The sequence below is a fragment of the Rhinoderma darwinii genome, chromosome 3 (genome assembly GCF_050947455.1).
Source record: "Rhinoderma darwinii isolate aRhiDar2 chromosome 3, aRhiDar2.hap1, whole genome shotgun sequence".
Classification (NCBI taxonomy): Eukaryota; Metazoa; Chordata; class Amphibia; order Anura; family Rhinodermatidae; genus Rhinoderma; species Rhinoderma darwinii.
Window position 1 is genome coordinate 412,092,938 of NC_134689.1, and position 19,811 is coordinate 412,112,748.

Consider the following 19,811-nt stretch of genomic DNA (forward strand, 5'->3'; position numbering starts at 1 on the left):
AAAACTTAGCTGTTGCAACCAGGAAAGGACTCAAATGCTTAGAAGGTCATCTGAAGAGCACTTAAAAGCTGCAACCATGAAGGGACTCGAACACTCAATCTTCTGATCCGAAGTCAGACGCCTTATCCATTAGGCCACACGGTCTCACATGTTCCTGATTTTTGGAAAATTTTGAGTTCCTGGAGCCTAGCAGAAAAAGATTTTTTTTATACATTTTTAGGTATTTTGTAAAAATGACCGAGTGCCCAAATTTATAAAAAAAACATTTTCTTAATATTGTGTATTACAGTACTTAAATATAGGTATGGATTCAAATCTCACTTCTGATAACATTTTCTCAATATTGTGTGTTGTGGTATTTAAATATAGGAGTGAAAAAGTTTTTGTTTTTTTTTAGATATTTACGGGTATTTAGTAAAAATGATCGTGTGCCCAGATTTAAGAATAAATATTTTCACAATATTGTGTGTTATGGTCTATAAATATAGGCATGGATTAAAATCTCACTTCTGGTAACTGCTGACTAGCCATATAAAAATATTCACTATCAATCATGTAGAAATATAGCCTATAACGACACCAAGTATGTCATCAAATTAAGAAAGCATCTAAAACTTAGCTGTTGCAACCAGGAAAGGACTCAAATGCTTAGAAGGTCATCTGAAGAGCACTTAAAAGCTGCAACCATGAAGGGACTCGAACACTCAATCTTCTGATCCGAAGTCAGACGCCTTATCCATTAGGCCACACGGTCTCACATGTTCCTGATTTTTGGAAAATGTTGAGTTCCTGGAGCCTAGCAGAAAAAGATTTTTTTTATACATTTTTAGGTATTTTGTAAAAATGACCGAGTGCCCAAATTTATAAAAAAAACATTTTCTTAATATTGTGTATTACAGTACTTAAATATAGGTATGGATTCAAATCTCACTTCTGATAACATTTTCTCAATATTGTGTGTTGTGGTATTTAAATATAGGAGTGAAAAAGTTTTTTTTTTTTTTTAGGTATTTACGGGTATTTAGTAAAAATGATCGTGTGCCCAGATTTAAGAATAAATATTTTCACAATATTGTGTGTTATGGTCTATAAATATAGGCATGGATTAAAATCTCACTTCTGGTAACTGCTGACTAGCCATATAAAAATATTCACTATCAATCATGTAGAAATATAGCCTATAACGACACCAAGTATGTCATCAAATTAAGAAAGCATCTAAAACTTAGCTGTTGCAACCAGGAAAGGACTCAAATGCTTAGAAGGTCATCTGAAGAGCACTTAAAAGCTGCAACCATGAAGGGACTCGAACCCTCAATCTTCTTATCCGAAGTCAGACGCCTTATCCATTAGGCCACACGGTCTCACATGTTCCTAATTTTTGGAAAATGTTGAGTTCCTGGAGCCTAGCAGAAAAAGATTTTTTTTATACATTTTTAGGTATTTTGTAAAAATGACCGAGTGCCCAAATTTATAAAAAAAAACATTTTCTTAATATTGTGTATTACAGTACTTAAATATAGGTATGGATTAAAATCTCACTTCTGGTAACTGCTGACTAGCCATATAAAAATATTCACTATCAATCATGTAGAAATATAGCCTATAACGACACCAAGTATGTCATCAAATTAAGAAAGCATCTAAAACTTAGCTGTTGCAACCAGGAAAGGACTCAAATGCTTAGAAGGTCATCTGAAGAGCACTTAAAAGCTGCAACCATGAAGGGACTCGAACACTCAATCTTCTGATCCGAAGTCAGACGCCTTATCCATTAGGCCACACGGTCTCACATGTTCCTGATTTTTGGAAAATGTTGAGTTCCTGGAGCCTAGCAGAAAAAGATTTTTTTTATACATTTTTAGGTATTTTGTAAAAATGACCGAGTGCCCAAATTTATAAAAAAAACATTTTCTTAATATTGTGTATTACAGTACTTAAATATAGGTATGGATTCAAATCTCACTTCTGATAACATTTTCTCAATATTGTGTGTTGTGGTATTTAAATATAGGAGTGAAAAAGTTTTTGTTTTTTTTTAGATATTTACGGGTATTTAGTAAAAATGATCGTGTGCCCAGATTTAAGAATAAATATTTTCACAATATTGTGTGTTATGGTCTATAAATATAGGCATGGATTAAAATCTCACTTCTGGTAACTGCTGACTAGCCATATAAAAATATTCACTATCAATCATGTAGAAATATAGCCTATAACGACACCAAATATGTCATCAAATTAAGAAAGCATCTAAAACTTAGCTGTTGCAACCAGGAAAGGACTCAAATGCTTAGAAGGTCATCTGAAGAGCACTTAAAAGCTGCGACCATTAAGTGACTCGAACCCTTAATCTTCTGATCCGAAGTCAGACGCCTTATCCATTAGGCCACACGGTCTCACATGGTCCTAATTTTTGGAAAATGTTGAGTTCCTGGAGCCTAGCAGAAAAAGATTTTTTTTATACATTTTTAGGTATTTTGTAAAAATGACCGAGTGCCCAAATTTATAAAAAAAACATTTTCTTAATATTGTGTATTACAGTACTTAAATATAGGTATGGATTCAAATCTCACTTCTGATAACATTTTCTCAATATTGTGTGTTGTGGTATTTAAATATAGGAGTGAAAAAGTTTTTGTTTTTTTTTAGATATTTACGGGTATTTAGTAAAAATGATCGTGTGCCCAGATTTAAGAATAAATATTTTCACAATATTGTGTGTTATGGTCTATAAATATAGGCATGGATTAAAATCTCACTTCTGGTAACTGCTGACTAGCCATATAAAAATATTCACTATCAATCATGTAGAAATATAGCCTATAACGACACCAAATATGTCATCAAATTAAGAAAGCATCTAAAACTTAGCTGTTGCAACCAGGAAAGGACTCAAATGCTTAGAAGGTCATCTGAAGAGCACTTAAAAGCTGCAACCATTAAGTGACTCGAACCCTTAATCTTCTGATCCGAAGTCAGACGCCTTATCCATTAGGCCACACGGTCTCACATGGTCCTAATTTTTGGAAAATGTTGAGTTCCTGGAGCCTAGCAGAAAAAGATTTTTTTTATACATTTTTAGGTATTTTGTAAAAATGACCGAGTGCCCAAATTTATAAAAAAAACATTTTCTTAATATTGTGTATTACAGTACTTAAATATAGGTAAGGATTCAAGTCTCACTTCTGATAACATTTTCTCAATATTGTGTATTGTGGTATTTAAACATAGGAGTGAAAAAGTTTTGTTTTTTTTTAGATATTTACGGGTATTTAGTAAAAATGATCGTGTGCCCAGATTTAAGAATAAATATTTTCACAATATTGTGTGTTATGGTCTATAAATATAGGCATGGATTAAAATCTCACTTCTGGTAACTGCTGACTAGCCATATAAAAATATTCACTATCAATCATGTAGAAATATAGCCTATAACGACACCAAGTATGTCATCAAATTAAGAAAGCATCTAAAACTTAGCTGTTGCAACCAGGAACGGACTCAAATGCTTAGAAGGTCATCTGAAGAGCACTTAAAAGCTGCGACCATGAAGGGACTCGAACCCTCAATCTTCTGATCCGAAGTCAGACACCTTATCCATTAGGCCACACGGTCTCACATGTTCCTAATTTTTGGAAAATGTTGAGTTCCTGGAGCCTAGCAGAAAAAGATTTTTTTTATTCATTTTTAGGTATTTTGTAAAAATGACCGAGTGCCCAAATTTATAAAAAAACCATTTTCTTAATATTGTGTATTACAGTACTTAAATATAGGTAAGGATTCAAGTCTCACTTCTGATAACATTTTCTCAATATTGTGTGTTGTGGTATTTAAATATAGGAGTGAAAAAGTTTTGTTTTTTTTTAGATATTTACGGGTATTTAGTAAAAATGATCGTGTGCCCAGATTTAAGAATAAATATTTTCACAATATTGTGAGTTATGGTCTATAAATATAGGCATGGATTAAAATCTCACTTCTGGTAACTGCTGACTAGCCATATAAAAATATTCACTATCAATCATGTAGAAATATAGCCTATAACGACACCAAGTATGTCATCAAATTAAGAAAGCATCTAAAACTTAGCTGTTGCAACCAGGAAAGGACTCAAATGCTTAGAAGGTCATCTGAAGAGCACTTAAAAGCTGCAACCATGAAGGGACTCGAACCCTCAATCTTCTTATCCGAAGTCAGACGCCTTATCCATTAAGCCACACGGTCTCACATGTTCCTGATTTTTGGAAAATGTTGAGTTCCTGGAGCCTAGCAGAAAAAGATTTTTTTTATACATTTTTAGGTATTTTGTAAAAATGACCGAGTGCCCAAATTTATAAAAAAAACATTTTCTTAATATTGTGTATTACAGTACTTAAATATAGGTATGGATTCAAATCTCACTTCTGATAACATTTTCTCAATATTGTGTGTTGTGGTATTTAAATATAGGAGTGAAAAAGTTTTTGTTTTTTTTTTAGATATTTACGGGTATTTAGTAAAAATGATCGTGTGCCCAGATTTAAGAATAAATATTTTCACAATATTGTGTGTTATGGTCTATAAATATAGGCATGGATTAAAATCTCACTTCTGGTAACTGCTGACTAGCCATATAAAAATATTCACTATCAATCATGTAGAAATATAGCCTATAACGACACCAAGTATGTCATCAAATTAAGAAAGCATCTAAAACTTAGCTGTTGCAACCAGGAAAGGACTCAAATGCTTAGAAGGTCATCTGAAGAGCACTTAAAAGCTGCGACCATTAAGTGACTCGACCCCTTAATCTTCTGATCCGAAGTCAGACGCCTTATCCATTAGGCCACACGGTCTCACATGTTCCTAATTTTTGGAAAATGTTGAGTTCCTGGAGCCTAGCAGAAAAAGATTTTTTTTATACATTTTTAGGTATTTTGTAAAAATGACCGAGTGCCCAAATTTATAAAAAAAACATTTTCTTAATATTGTGTATTACAGTACTTAAATATAGGTAAGGATTCAAGTCTCACTTCTGATAACATTTTCTCAATATTGTGTGTTGTGGTATTTAAATATAGGAGTGAAAAAGTTTTGTTTTTTTTTAGATATTTACGGGTATTTAGTAAAAATGATCGTGTGCCCAGATTTAAGAATAAATATTTTCACAATATTGTGTGTTATGGTCTATAAATATAGGCATGGATTAAAATCTCACTTCTGGTAACTGCTGACTAGCCATATAAAAATATTCACTATCAATCATGTAGAAATATAGCCTATAACGACACCAAGTATGTCATCAAATTAAGAAAGCATCTAAAACTTAGCTGTTGCAACCAGGAACGGACTCAAATGCTTAGAAGGTCATCTGAAGAGCACTTAAAAGCTGCGACCATGAAGGGACTCGAACCCTCAATCTTCTGATCCGAAGTCAGACACCTTATCCATTAGGCCACACGGTCTCACATGTTCCTAATTTTTGGAAAATGTTGAGTTCCTGGAGCCTAGCAGAAAAAGATTTTTTTTATTCATTTTTAGGTATTTTGTAAAAATGACCGAGTGCCCAAATTTATAAAAAAACCATTTTCTTAATATTGTGTATTACAGTACTTAAATATAGGTAAGGATTCAAGTCTCACTTCTGATAACATTTTCTCAATATTGTGTGTTGTGGTATTTAAATATAGGAGTGAAAAAGTTTTGTTTTTTTTTAGATATTTACGGGTATTTAGTAAAAATGATCGTGTGCCCAGATTTAAGAATAAATATTTTCACAATATTGTGTGTTATGGTCTATAAATATAGGCATGGATTAAAATCTCACTTCTGGTAACTGCTGACTAGCCATATAAAAATATTCACTATCAATCATGTAGAAATATAGCCTATAACGACACCAAGTATGTCATCAAATTAAGAAAGCATCTAAAACTTAGCTGTTGCAAGCAGGAAAAGACTCAAATGCTTAGAAGGTCATCTGAAGAGCACTTAAAAGCTGCGACCATGAAGGGACTCGAACCCTCAATCTTCTGATCCGAAGTCAGACACCTTATCCATTAGGCCACACGGTCTCACATGTTCCTAATTTTTGGAAAATGTTGAGTTCCTGGAGCCTAGAAGAAAAAGATTTTTTTTATACATTTTTAGGTATTTTGTAAAAATGACCGAGTGCCCAAATTTATAAAAAAAACATTTTCTTAATATTGTGTATTACAGTACTTAAATATAGGTATGGATTCAAATCTCACTTCTGATAACATTTTCTCAATATTGTGTGTTGTGGTATTTAAATATAGGAGTGAAAAAGTTTTGTTTTTTTTTAGATATTTACGGGTATTTAGTAAAAATGATCGTGTGCCCAGATTTAAGAATAAATATTTTCACAATATTGTGTGTTATGGTCTATAAATATAGGCATGGATTAAAATCTCACTTCTGGTAACTGCTGACTAGCCATATAAAAATATTCACTATCAATCATGTAGAAATATGGCCTATAACGACACCAAGTATGTCATCAAATTAAGAAAGCATCTAAAACTTAGCTGTTGCAAGCAGGAAAAGACTCAAATGCTTAGAAGGTCATCTGAAGAGCACTTAAAAGCTGCGACCATGAAGGGACTCGAACCCTCAATCTTCTGATCCGAAGTCAGACACCTTATCCATTAGGCCACACGGTCTCACATGTTCCTAATTTTTGGAAAATGTTGAGTTCCTGGAGCCTAGCAGAAAAAGATTTTTTTTATACATTTTTAGGTATTTTGTAAAAATGACCGAGTGCCCAAATTTATAAAAAAACCATTTTCTTAATATTGTGTATTACAGTACTTAAATATAGGTAAGGATTCAAGTCTCACTTCTGATAACATTTTCTCAATATTGTGTGTTGTGGTATTTAAATATAGGAGTGAAAAAGTTTTGTTTTTTTTTAGATATTTACGGGTATTTAGTAAAAATGATCGTGTGCCCAGATTTAAGAATAAATATTTTCACAATATTGTGAGTTATGGTCTATAAATATAGGCATGGATTAAAATCTCACTTCTGGTAACTGCTGACTAGCCATATAAAAATATTCACTATCAATCATGTAGAAATATAGCCTATAACGACACCAAGTATGTCATCAAATTAAGAAAGCATCTAAAACAGCTGTTGCAACCAGGAAAGGACTCAAATGCTTAGAAGGTCATCTGAAGAGCACTTAAAAGCTGCAACCATTAAGGGAGTCGAACCCATAATCTTCTGATCCGAAGTCAGACGCCTTATCCATTAGGCCACACGGTCTCACATGTTCCTAATTTTTGGAAAATGTTGAGTTCCTGGAGCCTAGCAGAAAAAGATTTTTTTTATACATTTTTAGGTATTTTGTAAAAATGACCGAGTGCCCAAATTTATAAAAAAACCATTTTCTTAATATTGTGTATTACAGTACTTAAATATAGGTATGGATTCAAATCTCACTTCTGATAACATTTTCTCAATATTGTGTGTTGTGGTATTTAAATATAGGAGTGAAAAAGTTTTGTTTTTTTTTAGATATTTACGGGTATTTAGTAAAAATGATCGTGTGCCCAGATTTAAGAATAAATATTTTCACAATATTGTGTGTTATGGTCTATAAATATAGGCATGGATTAAAATCTCACTTCTGGTAACTGCTGACTAGCCATATAAAAATATTCACTATCAATCATGTAGAAATATAGCCTATAACGACACCAAGTATGTCATCAAATTAAGAAAGCATCTAAAACTTAGCTGTTGCAAGCAGGAAAAGACTCAAATGCTTAGAAGGTCATCTGAAGAGCACTTAAAAGCTGCGACCATGAAGGGACTCGAACCCTCAATCTTCTGATCCGAAGTCAGACACCTTATCCATTAGGCCACACGGTCTCACATGTTCCTAATTTTTGGAAAATGTTGAGTTCCTGGAGCCTAGAAGAAAAAGATTTTTTTTATACATTTTTAGGTATTTTGTAAAAATGACCGAGTGCCCAAATTTATAAAAAAAACATTTTCTTAATATTGTGTATTACAGTACTTAAATATAGGTATGGATTCAAATCTCACTTCTGATAACATTTTCTCAATATTGTGTGTTGTGGTATTTAAATATAGGAGTGAAAAAGTTTTGTTTTTTTTTAGATATTTACGGGTATTTAGTAAAAATGATCGTGTGCCCAGATTTAAGAATAAATATTTTCACAATATTGTGTGTTATGGTCTATAAATATAGGCATGGATTAAAATCTCACTTCTGGTAACTGCTGACTAGCCATATAAAAATATTCACTATCAATCATGTAGAAATATGGCCTATAACGACACCAAGTATGTCATCAAATTAAGAAAGCATCTAAAACTTAGCTGTTGCAAGCAGGAAAAGACTCAAATGCTTAGAAGGTCATCTGAAGAGCACTTAAAAGCTGCGACCATGAAGGGACTCGAACCCTCAATCTTCTGATCCGAAGTCAGACACCTTATCCATTAGGCCACACGGTCTCACATGTTCCTAATTTTTGGAAAATGTTGAGTTCCTGGAGCCTAGCAGAAAAAGATTTTTTTTATACATTTTTAGGTATTTTGTAAAAATGACCGAGTGCCCAAATTTATAAAAAAACCATTTTCTTAATATTGTGTATTACAGTACTTAAATATAGGTAAGGATTCAAGTCTCACTTCTGATAACATTTTCTCAATATTGTGTGTTGTGGTATTTAAATATAGGAGTGAAAAAGTTTTGTTTTTTTTTAGATATTTACGGGTATTTAGTAAAAATGATCGTGTGCCCAGATTTAAGAATAAATATTTTCACAATATTGTGAGTTATGGTCTATAAATATAGGCATGGATTAAAATCTCACTTCTGGTAACTGCTGACTAGCCATATAAAAATATTCACTATCAATCATGTAGAAATATAGCCTATAACGACACCAAGTATGTCATCAAATTAAGAAAGCATCTAAAACTTAGCTGTTGCAACCAGGAAAGGACTCAAATGCTTAGAAGGTCATCTGAAAATGTATAAAAAAAATCTTTTTCTGCTAAAAGATTTTTTTTATACATTTTTAGGTATTTTGTAAAAATGACCGAGTGCCCAAATTTATAAAAAAAACATTTTCTTAATATTGTGTATTACAGTACTTAAATATAGGTATGGATTCAAATCTCACTTCTGATAACATTTTCTCAATATTGTGTGTTGTGGTATTTAAATATAGGAGTGAAAAAGTTTTTTTTTTTAGATATTTACGGGTATTTAGTAAAAATGATCGTGTGCCCAGATTTAAGAATAAATATTTTCACAATATTGTGTGTTATGGTCTATAAGTATAGGCATGGATTAAAATCTCACTTCTGGTAACTGCTGACTAGCCATATAAAAATATTCACTATCAATCATGTAGAAATATAGCCTATAACGACACCAAGTATGTCATCAAATTAAGAAAGCATCTAAAACAGCTGTTGCAACCAGGAAAGGACTCAAATGCTTAGAAGGTCATCTGAAGAGCACTTAAAAGCTGCGACCATTAAGGGACTCAAACCCATAATCTTCTGATCCGAAGTCAGACGCCTTATCCATTAGGCCACACGGTCTCACATGTTCCTAATTTTTGGAAAATGTTGAGTTCCTGGAGCCTAGAAGAAAAAGATTTTTTTTATACATTTTTAGGTATTTTGTAAAAATGACCGAGTGCCCAAATTTATAAAAAAAACATTTTCTTAATATTGTGTATTACAGTACTTAAATATAGGTATGGATTCAAATATCACTTCTGATAACATTTTCTCAATATTGTGTGTTGTGGTATTTAAATATAGGAGTGAAAAAGTTTTGTTTTTTATTAGATATTTACAGGTATTTAGTAAAAATGATCGTGTGCCCAGATTTAAGAATAAATATTTTCACAATATTGTGTGTTATGGTCTATAAATATAGGCATGGATTAAAATCTCACTTCTGGTAACTGCTGACTAGCCATATAAAAATATTCACTATCAATCATGTAGAAATATAGCCTATAACGACACCAAGTATGTCATCAAATTAAGAAAGCATCTAAAACTTAGCTGTTGCAAGCAGGAAAAGACTCAAATGCTTAGAAGGTCATCTGAAGAGCATTTAAAAGCTGCGACCATGAAGGCACTCGAACCCTCAATCTTCTGATCCGAAGTCAGACGCCTTATCCATTAGGCCACACGGTCTCACTTGTCCCTAATTTTTGGAAAATGTTGAGTTCCTGGAGCCTAGCAGAAAAAGATTTTTTTTATACATTTTTAGGTATTTTGTAAAAATGACCGAGTGCCCAAATTTATAAAAAAAACATTTTTTTAATATTGTGTATTACAGTACTTAAATATAGGTATGGATTCAAATCTCACTTCTGATAACATTTTCTCAATATTGTGTGTTGTGGTATTTAAATATAGGAGTGAAAAAGTTTTGTTTTTTTTTAGATATTTACGGGTATTTAGTAAAAATGATCGTGTGCCCAGATTTAAGAATAAATATTTTCACAATATTGTGAGTTATGGTCTATAAATATAGGCATGGATTAAAATCTCACTTCTGGTAACTGCTGACTAGCCATATAAAAATATTCACTATCAATCATGTAGAAATATAGCCTATAACGACACCAAGTATGTCATCAAATTAAGAAAGCATCTAAAACAGCTGTTGCAACCAGGAAAGGACTCAAATGCTTAGAAGGTCATCTGAAGAGCACTTAAAAGCTGCAACCATTAAGGGAGTCGAACCCATAATCTTCTGATCCGAAGTCAGACGCCTTATCCATTAGGCCACACGGTCTCACATGTTCCTAATTTTTGGAAAATGTTGAGTTCCTGGAGCCTAGCAGAAAAAGATTTTTTTTATACATTTTTAGGTATTTTGTAAAAATGACCGAGTGCCCAAATTTATAAAAAAACCATTTTCTTAATATTGTGTATTACAGTACTTAAATATAGGTATGGATTCAAATCTCACTTCTGATAACATTTTCTCAATATTGTGTGTTGTGGTATTTAAATATAGGAGTGAAAAAGTTTTGTTTTTTTTTAGATATTTACGGGTATTTAGTAAAAATGATCGTGTGCCCAGATTTAAGAATAAATATTTTCACAATATTGTGTGTTATGGTCTATAAATATAGGCATGGATTAAAATCTCACTTCTGGTAACTGCTGACTAGCCATATAAAAATATTCACTATCAATCATGTAGAAATATGGCCTATAACGACACCAAGTATGTCATCAAATTAAGAAAGCATCTAAAACTTAGCTGTTGCAAGCAGGAAAAGACTCAAATGCTTAGAAGGTCATCTGAAGAGCACTTAAAAGCTGCGACCATGAAGGGACTCGAACCCTCAATCTTCTGATCCGAAGTCAGACACCTTATCCATTAGGCCACACGGTCTCACATGTTCCTAATTTTTGGAAAATGTTGAGTTCCTGGAGCCTAGCAGAAAAAGATTTTTTTTATACATTTTTAGGTATTTTGTAAAAATGACCGAGTGCCCAAATTTATAAAAAAACCATTTTCTTAATATTGTGTATTACAGTACTTAAATATAGGTAAGGATTCAAGTCTCACTTCTGATAACATTTTCTCAATATTGTGTGTTGTGGTATTTAAATATAGGAGTGAAAAAGTTTTGTTTTTTTTTAGATATTTACGGGTATTTAGTAAAAATGATCGTGTGCCCAGATTTAAGAATAAATATTTTCACAATATTGTGAGTTATGGTCTATAAATATAGGCATGGATTAAAATCTCACTTCTGGTAACTGCTGACTAGCCATATAAAAATATTCACTATCAATCATGTAGAAATATAGCCTATAACGACACCAAGTATGTCATCAAATTAAGAAAGCATCTAAAACAGCTGTTGCAACCAGGAAAGGACTCAAATGCTTAGAAGGTCATCTGAAGAGCACTTAAAAGCTGCAACCATTAAGGGAGTCGAACCCATAATCTTCTGATCCGAAGTCAGACGCCTTATCCATTAGGCCACACGGTCTCACATGTTCCTAATTTTTGGAAAATGTTGAGTTCCTGGAGCCTAGCAGAAAAAGATTTTTTTTATACATTTTTAGGTATTTTGTAAAAATGACCGAGTGCCCAAATTTATAAAAAAACCATTTTCTTAATATTGTGTATTACAGTACTTAAATATAGGTATGGATTCAAATCTCACTTCTGATAACATTTTCTCAATATTGTGTGTTGTGGTATTTAAATATAGGAGTGAAAAAGTTTTGTTTTTTTTTAGATATTTACGGGTATTTAGTAAAAATGATCGTGTGCCCAGATTTAAGAATAAATATTTTCACAATATTGTGTGTTATGGTCTATAAATATAGGCATGGATTAAAATCTCACTTCTGGTAACTGCTGACTAGCCATATAAAAATATTCACTATCAATCATGTAGAAATATGGCCTATAACGACACCAAGTATGTCATCAAATTAAGAAAGCATCTAAAACTTAGCTGTTGCAAGCAGGAAAAGACTCAAATGCTTAGAAGGTCATCTGAAGAGCACTTAAAAGCTGCGACCATGAAGGGACTCGAACCCTCAATCTTCTGATCCGAAGTCAGACGCCTTATCCATTAGGCCACACGGTCTCACATGTTCCTAATTTTTGGAAAATGTTGAGTTCCTGGAGCCTAGCAGAAAAAGATTTTTTTTATACATTTTTAGGTATTTTGTAAAAATGACCGAGTGCCCAAATTTATAAAAAAACCATTTTCTTAATATTGTGTATTACAGTACTTAAATATAGGTAAGGATTCAAGTCTCACTTCTGATAACATTTTCTCAATATTGTGTGTTGTGGTATTTAAATATAGGAGTGAAAAAGTTTTGTTTTTTTTTAGATATTTACGGGTATTTAGTAAAAATGATCGTGTGCCCAGATTTAAGAATAAATATTTTCACAATATTGTGAGTTATGGTCTATAAATATAGGCATGGATTAAAATCTCACTTCTGGTAACTGCTGACTAGCCATATAAAAATATTCACTATCAATCATGTAGAAATATAGCCTATAACGACACCAAGTATGTCATCAAATTAAGAAAGCATCTAAAACAGCTGTTGCAACCAGGAAAGGACTCAAATGCTTAGAAGGTCATCTGAAGAGCACTTAAAAGCTGCAACCATTAAGGGAGTCGAACCCATAATCTTCTGATCCAAAGTCAGACGCCTTATCCATTAGGCCACACGGTCTCACATGTTCCTAATTTTTGGAAAATGTTGAGTTCCTGGAGCCTAGCAGAAAAAGATTTTTTTTATACATTTTTAGGTATTTTGTAAAAATGACCGAGTGCCCAAATTTATAAAAAAAACATTTTTTTAATATTGTGTATTACAGTACTTAAATATAGGTATGGATTCAAATCTCACTTCTGATAACATTTTCTCAATATTGTGTGTTGTGGTATTTAAATATAGGAGTGAAAAAGTTTTGTTTTTTTTTAGATATTTACGGGTATTTAGTAAAAATGATCGTGTGCCCAGATTTAAGAATAAATATTTTCACAATATTGTGTGTTATGGTCTATAAATATAGGCATGGATTAAAATCTCACTTCTGGTAACTGCTGACTAGCCATATAAAAATATTCACTATCAATCATGTAGAAATATAGCCTATAACGACACCAAGTATGTCATCAAATTAAGAAAGCATCTAAAACTTAGCTGTTGCAAGCAGGAAAAGACTCAAATGCTTAGAAGGTCATCTGAAGAGCACTTAAAAGCTGCGACCATGAAGGGACTCGAACCCTCAATCTTCTGATCCGAAGTCAGACACCTTATCCATTAGGCCACACGGTCTCACATGTTCCTAATTTTTGGAAAATGTTGAGTTCCTGGAGCCTAGCAGAAAAAGATTTTTTTTATACATTTTTAGGTATTTTGTAAAAATGACCGAGTGCCCAAATTTATAAAAAAAACATTTTTTTAATATTGTGTATTACAGTACTTAAATATAGGTATGGATTCAAATCTCACTTCTGATAACATTTTCTCAATATTGTGTGTTGTGGTATTTAAATATAGGAGTGAAAAAGTTTTGTTTTTTTTTAGATATTTACGGGTATTTAGTAAAAATGATCGTGTGCCCAGATTTAAGAATAAATATTTTCACAATATTGTGTGTTATGGTCTATAAATATAGGCATGGATTAAAATCTCACTTCTGGTAACTGCTGACTAGCCATATAAAAATATTCACTATCAATCATGTAGAAATATAGCCTATAACGACACCAAGTATGTCATCAAATTAAGAAAGCATCTAAAACTTAGCTGTTGCAAGCAGGAAAAGACTCAAATGCTTAGAAGGTCATCTGAAGAGCACTTAAAAGCTGCGACCATGAAGGGACTCGAACCCTCAATCTTCTGATCCGAAGTCAGACACCTTATCCATTAGGCCACACGGTCTCACATGTTCCTAATTTTTGGAAAATGTTGAGTTCCTGGAGCCTAGAAGAAAAAGATTTTATTTATACATTTTTAGGTATTTTGTAAAAATGACCGAGTGCCCAAATTTATAAAAAAAACATTTTCTTAATATTGTGTATTACAGTACTTAAATATAGGTATGGATTCAAATCTCACTTCTGATAACATTTTCTCAATATTGTGTGTTGTGGTATTTAAATATAGGAGTGAAAAAGTTTTTGTTTTTTTTAGATATTTACGGGTATTTAGTAAAAATGATCGTGTGCCCAGATTTAAGAATAAATATTTTCACAATATTGTGTGTTATGGTCTATAAATATAGGCATGGATTAAAATCTCACTTCTGGTAACTGCTGACTAGCCATATAAAAATATTCACGTAGAAATATAGCCTATAATCATGTAGAAATATAGCCTATAACGACACGTATGTCATCAAATTAAGAAAGCATCTAAAACTTAGCTGTTGCAACCAGGAAAGGACTCAAATGCTTAGAAGGTCATCTGAAAATGTATAAAAAAAATCTTTTTCTGCTAAAAGATTTTTTTTATACATTTTTAGGTATTTTGTAAAAATGACCGAGTGCCCAAATTTATAAAAAAAACATTTTCTTAATATTGTGTATTACAGTACTTAAATATAGGTATGGATTCAAATCTCACTTCTGATAACATTTTCTCAATATTGTGTGTTGTGGTATTTAAATATAGGAGTGAAAAAGTTTTTTTTTTTAGATATTTACGGGTATTTAGTAAAAATGATCGTGTGCCCAGATTTAAGAATAAATATTTTCACAATATTGTGTGTTATGGTCTATAAATATAGGCATGGATTAAAATCTCACTTCTGGTAACTGCTGACTAGCCATATAAAAATATTCACTATCAATCATGTAGAAATATAGCCTATAACGACACCAAGTATGTCATCAAATTAAGAAAGCATCTAAAACAGCTGTTGCAACCAGGAAAGGACTCAAATGCTTAGAAGGTCATCTGAAGAGCACTTAAAAGCTGCGACCATTAAGGGACTCAAACCCATAATCTTCTGATCCGAAGTCAGACGCCTTATCCATTAGGCCACACGGTCTCACATGTTCCTAATTTTTGGAAAATGTTGAGTTCCTGGAGCCTAGAAGAAAAAGATTTTTTTTATACATTTTTAGGTATTTTGTAAAAATGACCGAGTGCCCAAATTTATAAAAAAAACATTTTCTTAATATTGTGTATTACAGTACTTAAATATAGGTATGGATTCAAATATCACTTCTGATAACATTTTCTCAATATTGTGTGTTGTGGTATTTAAATATAGGAGTGAAAAAGTTTTGTTTTTTATTAGATATTTACAGGTATTTAGTAAAAATGATCGTGTGCCCAGATTTAAGAATAAATATTTTCACAATATTGTGTGTTATGGTCTATAAATATAGGCATGGATTAAAATCTCACTTCTGGTAACTGCTGACTAGCCATATAAAAATATTCACTATCAATCATGTAGAAATATAGCCTATAACGACACCAAGTATGTCATCAAATTAAGAAAGCATCTAAAACTTAGCTGTTGCAACCAGGAACGGACTCAAATGCTTAGAAGGTCATCTGAAGAGCACTTAAAAGCTGCGACCATGAAGGGACTCGAACCCTCAATCTTCTGATCCGAAGTCAGACGCCTTATCCATTAGGCCACACGGTCTCACATGCTCCTAATTTTTGGAAAATGTTGAGTTCCTGGAGCCTAGCAGAAAAAGATTTTTTTTATACATTTTTAGGTATTTTGTAAAAATGACCGAGTGCCCAAATTTATAAAAAAAAAACATTTTGTTAATATTGTGTATTACAGTACTTAAATATAGGTATGGATTCAAATCTCACTTCTGATAACATTTTCTCAATATTGTGTGTTGTGGTATTTAAATATAGGAGTGAAAAAGTTTTGTTTTTTTTTAGATATTTACGGGTATTTAGTAAAAATGATCGTGTGCCCAGATTTAAGAATAAATATTTTCACAATATTGTGTGTTATGGTCTATAAATATAGGCATGGATTAAAATCTCACTTCTGGTAACTGCTGACTAGCCATATAAAAATATTCACTATCAATCATGTAGAAATATAGCCTATAACGACACCAAGTATGTCATCAAATTAAGAAAGCATCTAAAACTTAGCTGTTGCAAGCAGGAAAAGACTCAAATGCTTAGAAGGTCATCTGAAGAGCACTTAAAAGCTGCAACCATGAAGGGACTCGAACCCTCAATCTTCTGATCCGAAGTCAGACACCTTATCCATTAGGCCACACGGTCTCACATGTGCCTAATTTTTGGAAAATGTTGAGTTCCTGGAGCCTAGAAGAAAAAGATTTTTTTTATACATTTTTAGGTATTTTGTAAAAATGACCGAGTGCCCAAATTTATAAAAAAAACATTTTCTTAATATTGTGTATTACAGTACTTAAATATAGGTATGGATTCAAATCTCACTTCTGATAACATTTTCTCAATATTGTGTGTTGTGGTATTTAAATATAGGAGTGAAAAAGTTTTGTTTTTTTTTAGATATTTACGGGTATTTAGTAAAAATGATCGTGTGCCCAGATTTAAGAATAAATATTTTCACAATATTGTGTGTTATGGTCTATAAATATAGGCATGGATTAAAATCTCACTTCTGGTAACTGCTGACTAGCCATATAAAAATATTCACTATCAATCATGTAGAAATATAGCCTATAACGACACCAAGTATGTCATCAAATTAAGAAAGCATCTAAAACAGCTGTTGCAACCAGGAAAGGACTCAAATGCTTAGAAGGTCATCTGAAGAGCACTTAAAAGCTGCGACCATTAAGGGACTCAAACCCATAATCTTCTGATCCGAAGTCAGACGCCTTATCCATTAGGCCACACGGTCTCACATGTTCCTAATTTTTGGAAAATGTTGAGTTCCTGGAGCCTAGAAGAAAAAGATTTTTTTTATACATTTTTAGGTATTTTGTAAAAATGACCGAGTGCCCAAATTTATAAAAAAAACATTTTCTTAATATTGTGTATTACAGTACTTAAATATAGGTATGGATTCAAATATCACTTCTGATAACATTTTCTCAATATTGTGTGTTGTGGTATTTAAATATAGGAGTGAAAAAGTTTTGTTTTTTATTAGATATTTACAGGTATTTAGTAAAAATGATCGTGTGCCCAGATTTAAGAATAAATATTTTCACAATATTGTGTGTTATGGTCTATAAATATAGGCATGGATTAAAATCTCACTTCTGGTAACTGCTGACTAGCCATATAAAAATATTCACTATCAATCATGTAGAAATATAGCCTATAACGACACCAAGTATGTCATCAAATTAAGAAAGCATCTAAAACAGCTGTTGCAACCAGGAAAGGACTCAAATGCTTAGAAGGTCATCTGAAGAGCACTTAAAAGCTGCGACCATTAAGGGACTCAAACCCATAATCTTCTGATCCGAAGTCAGACGCCTTATCCATTAGGCCACACGGTCTCACATGTTCCTAATTTTTGGAAAATGTTGAGTTCCTGGAGCCTAGCAGAAAAAGATTTTTTTTATACATTTTTAGGTATTTTGTAAAAATGACCGAGTGCCCAAATTTATAAAAAAAACATTTTCTTAATATTGTGTATTACAGTACTTAAATATAGGTATGGATTCAAATCTCACTTCTGATAACATTTTCTCAATATTGTGTGTTGTGGTATTTAAATATAGGAGTGAAAAAGTTTTTGTTTTTTTTAGATATTTACGGGTATTTAGTAAAAATTATCGTGTGCCCAGATTTAAGAATAAATATTTTCACAATATTGTGTGTTATGGTCTATAAATATAGGCATGGATTAAAATCTCACTTCTGGTAACTGCTGACTAGCCATATAAAAATATTCACTATCAATCATGTAGAAATATAGCCTATAACGACACCAAGTATGTCATCAAATTAAGAAAGCATCTAAAACTTAGCTGTTGCAACCAGGAACGGACTCAAATGCTTAGAAGGTCATCTGAAGAGCACTTAAAAGCTGCGACCATGTGAAGGGACTCGAAACCTCAATCTTCTCATCCGAAGTCAGACGCATTATCCATTAGGCCACACGGTCTCATATGTTCCTACTTTTTGGAAAATGTTGAGTTCCTGGAGCCTAGAAGAAAAAGATTTTTTTTATACATTTTTAGGTATTTTGTAAAAATGACCGAGTGCCCAAATTTATAAAAAAAACATTTTCTTAATATTGTGTATTACAGTACTTAAATATAGGTATGGATTCAAATATCACTTCTGATAACATTTTCTCAATATTGTGTGTTGTGGTATTTAAATATAGGAGTGAAAAAGTTTTGTTTTTTATTAGATATTTACAGGTATTTAGTAAAAATGATCGTGTGCCCAGATTTAAGAATAAATATTTTCACAATATTGTGTGTTATGGTCTATAAATTTAGGCATGGATTAAAATCTCACTTCTGGTAACTGCTGACTAGCCATATAAAAATATTCACTATCAATCATGTAGAAATATAGCCTATAACGACACCAAGTATGTCATCAAATTAAGAAAGCATCTAAAACTTAGCTGTTGCAACCAGGAACGGACTCAAATGCTTAGAAGGTCATCTGAAGAGCACTTAAGCTGCAACCATGAAGGGACTCGAACAAAACCGAAGTCAGACGCCTTATCCATTAGGCCACACGGTCTCACATATTCCTAATTTTTGGAAAATGTTGAGTTCCTGGAGCCTAGAAGAAAAAGATTTTTTTTATACATTTTTAGGTATTTTGTAAAAATGACCGAGTGCCCAAATTTATAAAAAAAAACATTTTCTTAATATTGTGTATTACAGTACTTAAATATAGGTATGGATTCAAATCTCACTTCTGATAACATTTTCTCAATATTGTGTGTTGTGGTATTTAAATATAGGAGTGAAAAAGTTTTGTTTTTTTTTAGATATTTACGGGTATTTAGTAAAAATGATCGTGTGCCCAGATTTAAGAATAAATATTTTCACAATATTGTGAGTTATAGTCTATAAATATAGGCATGGATTAAAATCTCACTTCTGGTAACTGCTGACTAGCCATATAAAAATATTCACTATCAATCATGTAGAAATATAGCCTATAACGACACCAAGTATGTCATCAAATTAAGAAAGCATCTAAAACTTAGCTGTTGCAAGCAGGAAAAGACTCAAATGCTTAGAAGGTCATCTGAAGAGCACTTAAAAGCTGCGACCATGAAGGGACTCGAACCCTCAATCTTCTGATCCGAAGTCAGACACCTTATCCATTAGGCC

General features: G+C 32.3%; 14 non-coding genes across 14 annotated transcripts in view; all 14 read right to left on the reverse strand.

The window, feature by feature from the left end:
• Window positions 1-3,545: 3,545 nt before the first annotated feature.
• TRNAR-UCG (transfer RNA arginine (anticodon UCG)) lies at window positions 3,546-3,618 on the reverse strand. The gene has a single exon. It is a non-coding gene; the product is annotated as a tRNA-Arg (tRNA).
• Window positions 3,619-5,374: 1,756 nt separating this feature from the next.
• TRNAR-UCG (transfer RNA arginine (anticodon UCG)) lies at window positions 5,375-5,447 on the reverse strand. The gene has a single exon. It is a non-coding gene; the product is annotated as a tRNA-Arg (tRNA).
• Window positions 5,448-5,983: 536 nt separating this feature from the next.
• Window positions 5,984-6,056, reverse strand: TRNAR-UCG (transfer RNA arginine (anticodon UCG)). Its single transcript has one exon. It is a non-coding gene; the product is annotated as a tRNA-Arg (tRNA).
• Window positions 6,057-6,592: 536 nt separating this feature from the next.
• TRNAR-UCG (transfer RNA arginine (anticodon UCG)) lies at window positions 6,593-6,665 on the reverse strand. Its single transcript has one exon. It is a non-coding gene; the product is annotated as a tRNA-Arg (tRNA).
• A 1,143-nt stretch (window positions 6,666-7,808) lies between these two features.
• TRNAR-UCG (transfer RNA arginine (anticodon UCG)) lies at window positions 7,809-7,881 on the reverse strand. The gene has a single exon. It is a non-coding gene; the product is annotated as a tRNA-Arg (tRNA).
• A 536-nt stretch (window positions 7,882-8,417) lies between these two features.
• TRNAR-UCG (transfer RNA arginine (anticodon UCG)) lies at window positions 8,418-8,490 on the reverse strand. The gene has a single exon. It is a non-coding gene; the product is annotated as a tRNA-Arg (tRNA).
• Window positions 8,491-10,127: 1,637 nt separating this feature from the next.
• TRNAR-UCG (transfer RNA arginine (anticodon UCG)) lies at window positions 10,128-10,200 on the reverse strand. The gene has a single exon. It is a non-coding gene; the product is annotated as a tRNA-Arg (tRNA).
• Window positions 10,201-11,343: 1,143 nt separating this feature from the next.
• On the reverse strand, window positions 11,344-11,416 carry TRNAR-UCG (transfer RNA arginine (anticodon UCG)). Its single transcript has one exon. It is a non-coding gene; the product is annotated as a tRNA-Arg (tRNA).
• Window positions 11,417-12,559: 1,143 nt separating this feature from the next.
• TRNAR-UCG (transfer RNA arginine (anticodon UCG)) lies at window positions 12,560-12,632 on the reverse strand. The gene has a single exon. It is a non-coding gene; the product is annotated as a tRNA-Arg (tRNA).
• A 1,143-nt stretch (window positions 12,633-13,775) lies between these two features.
• TRNAR-UCG (transfer RNA arginine (anticodon UCG)) lies at window positions 13,776-13,848 on the reverse strand. Its single transcript has one exon. It is a non-coding gene; the product is annotated as a tRNA-Arg (tRNA).
• Window positions 13,849-14,384: 536 nt separating this feature from the next.
• On the reverse strand, window positions 14,385-14,457 carry TRNAR-UCG (transfer RNA arginine (anticodon UCG)). Its single transcript has one exon. It is a non-coding gene; the product is annotated as a tRNA-Arg (tRNA).
• A 1,647-nt stretch (window positions 14,458-16,104) lies between these two features.
• TRNAR-UCG (transfer RNA arginine (anticodon UCG)) lies at window positions 16,105-16,177 on the reverse strand. The gene has a single exon. It is a non-coding gene; the product is annotated as a tRNA-Arg (tRNA).
• Window positions 16,178-16,715: 538 nt separating this feature from the next.
• On the reverse strand, window positions 16,716-16,788 carry TRNAR-UCG (transfer RNA arginine (anticodon UCG)). Its single transcript has one exon. It is a non-coding gene; the product is annotated as a tRNA-Arg (tRNA).
• A 2,958-nt stretch (window positions 16,789-19,746) lies between these two features.
• TRNAR-UCG (transfer RNA arginine (anticodon UCG)) overlaps window positions 19,747-19,811 on the reverse strand; it is a 73-nt gene continuing 8 nt past the window's right edge. Inside the window, exon 1 of the tRNA in view lies at window positions 19,747-19,811. This exon is cut by the window's right edge and continues 8 nt beyond it. This is a non-coding gene — a tRNA (tRNA-Arg).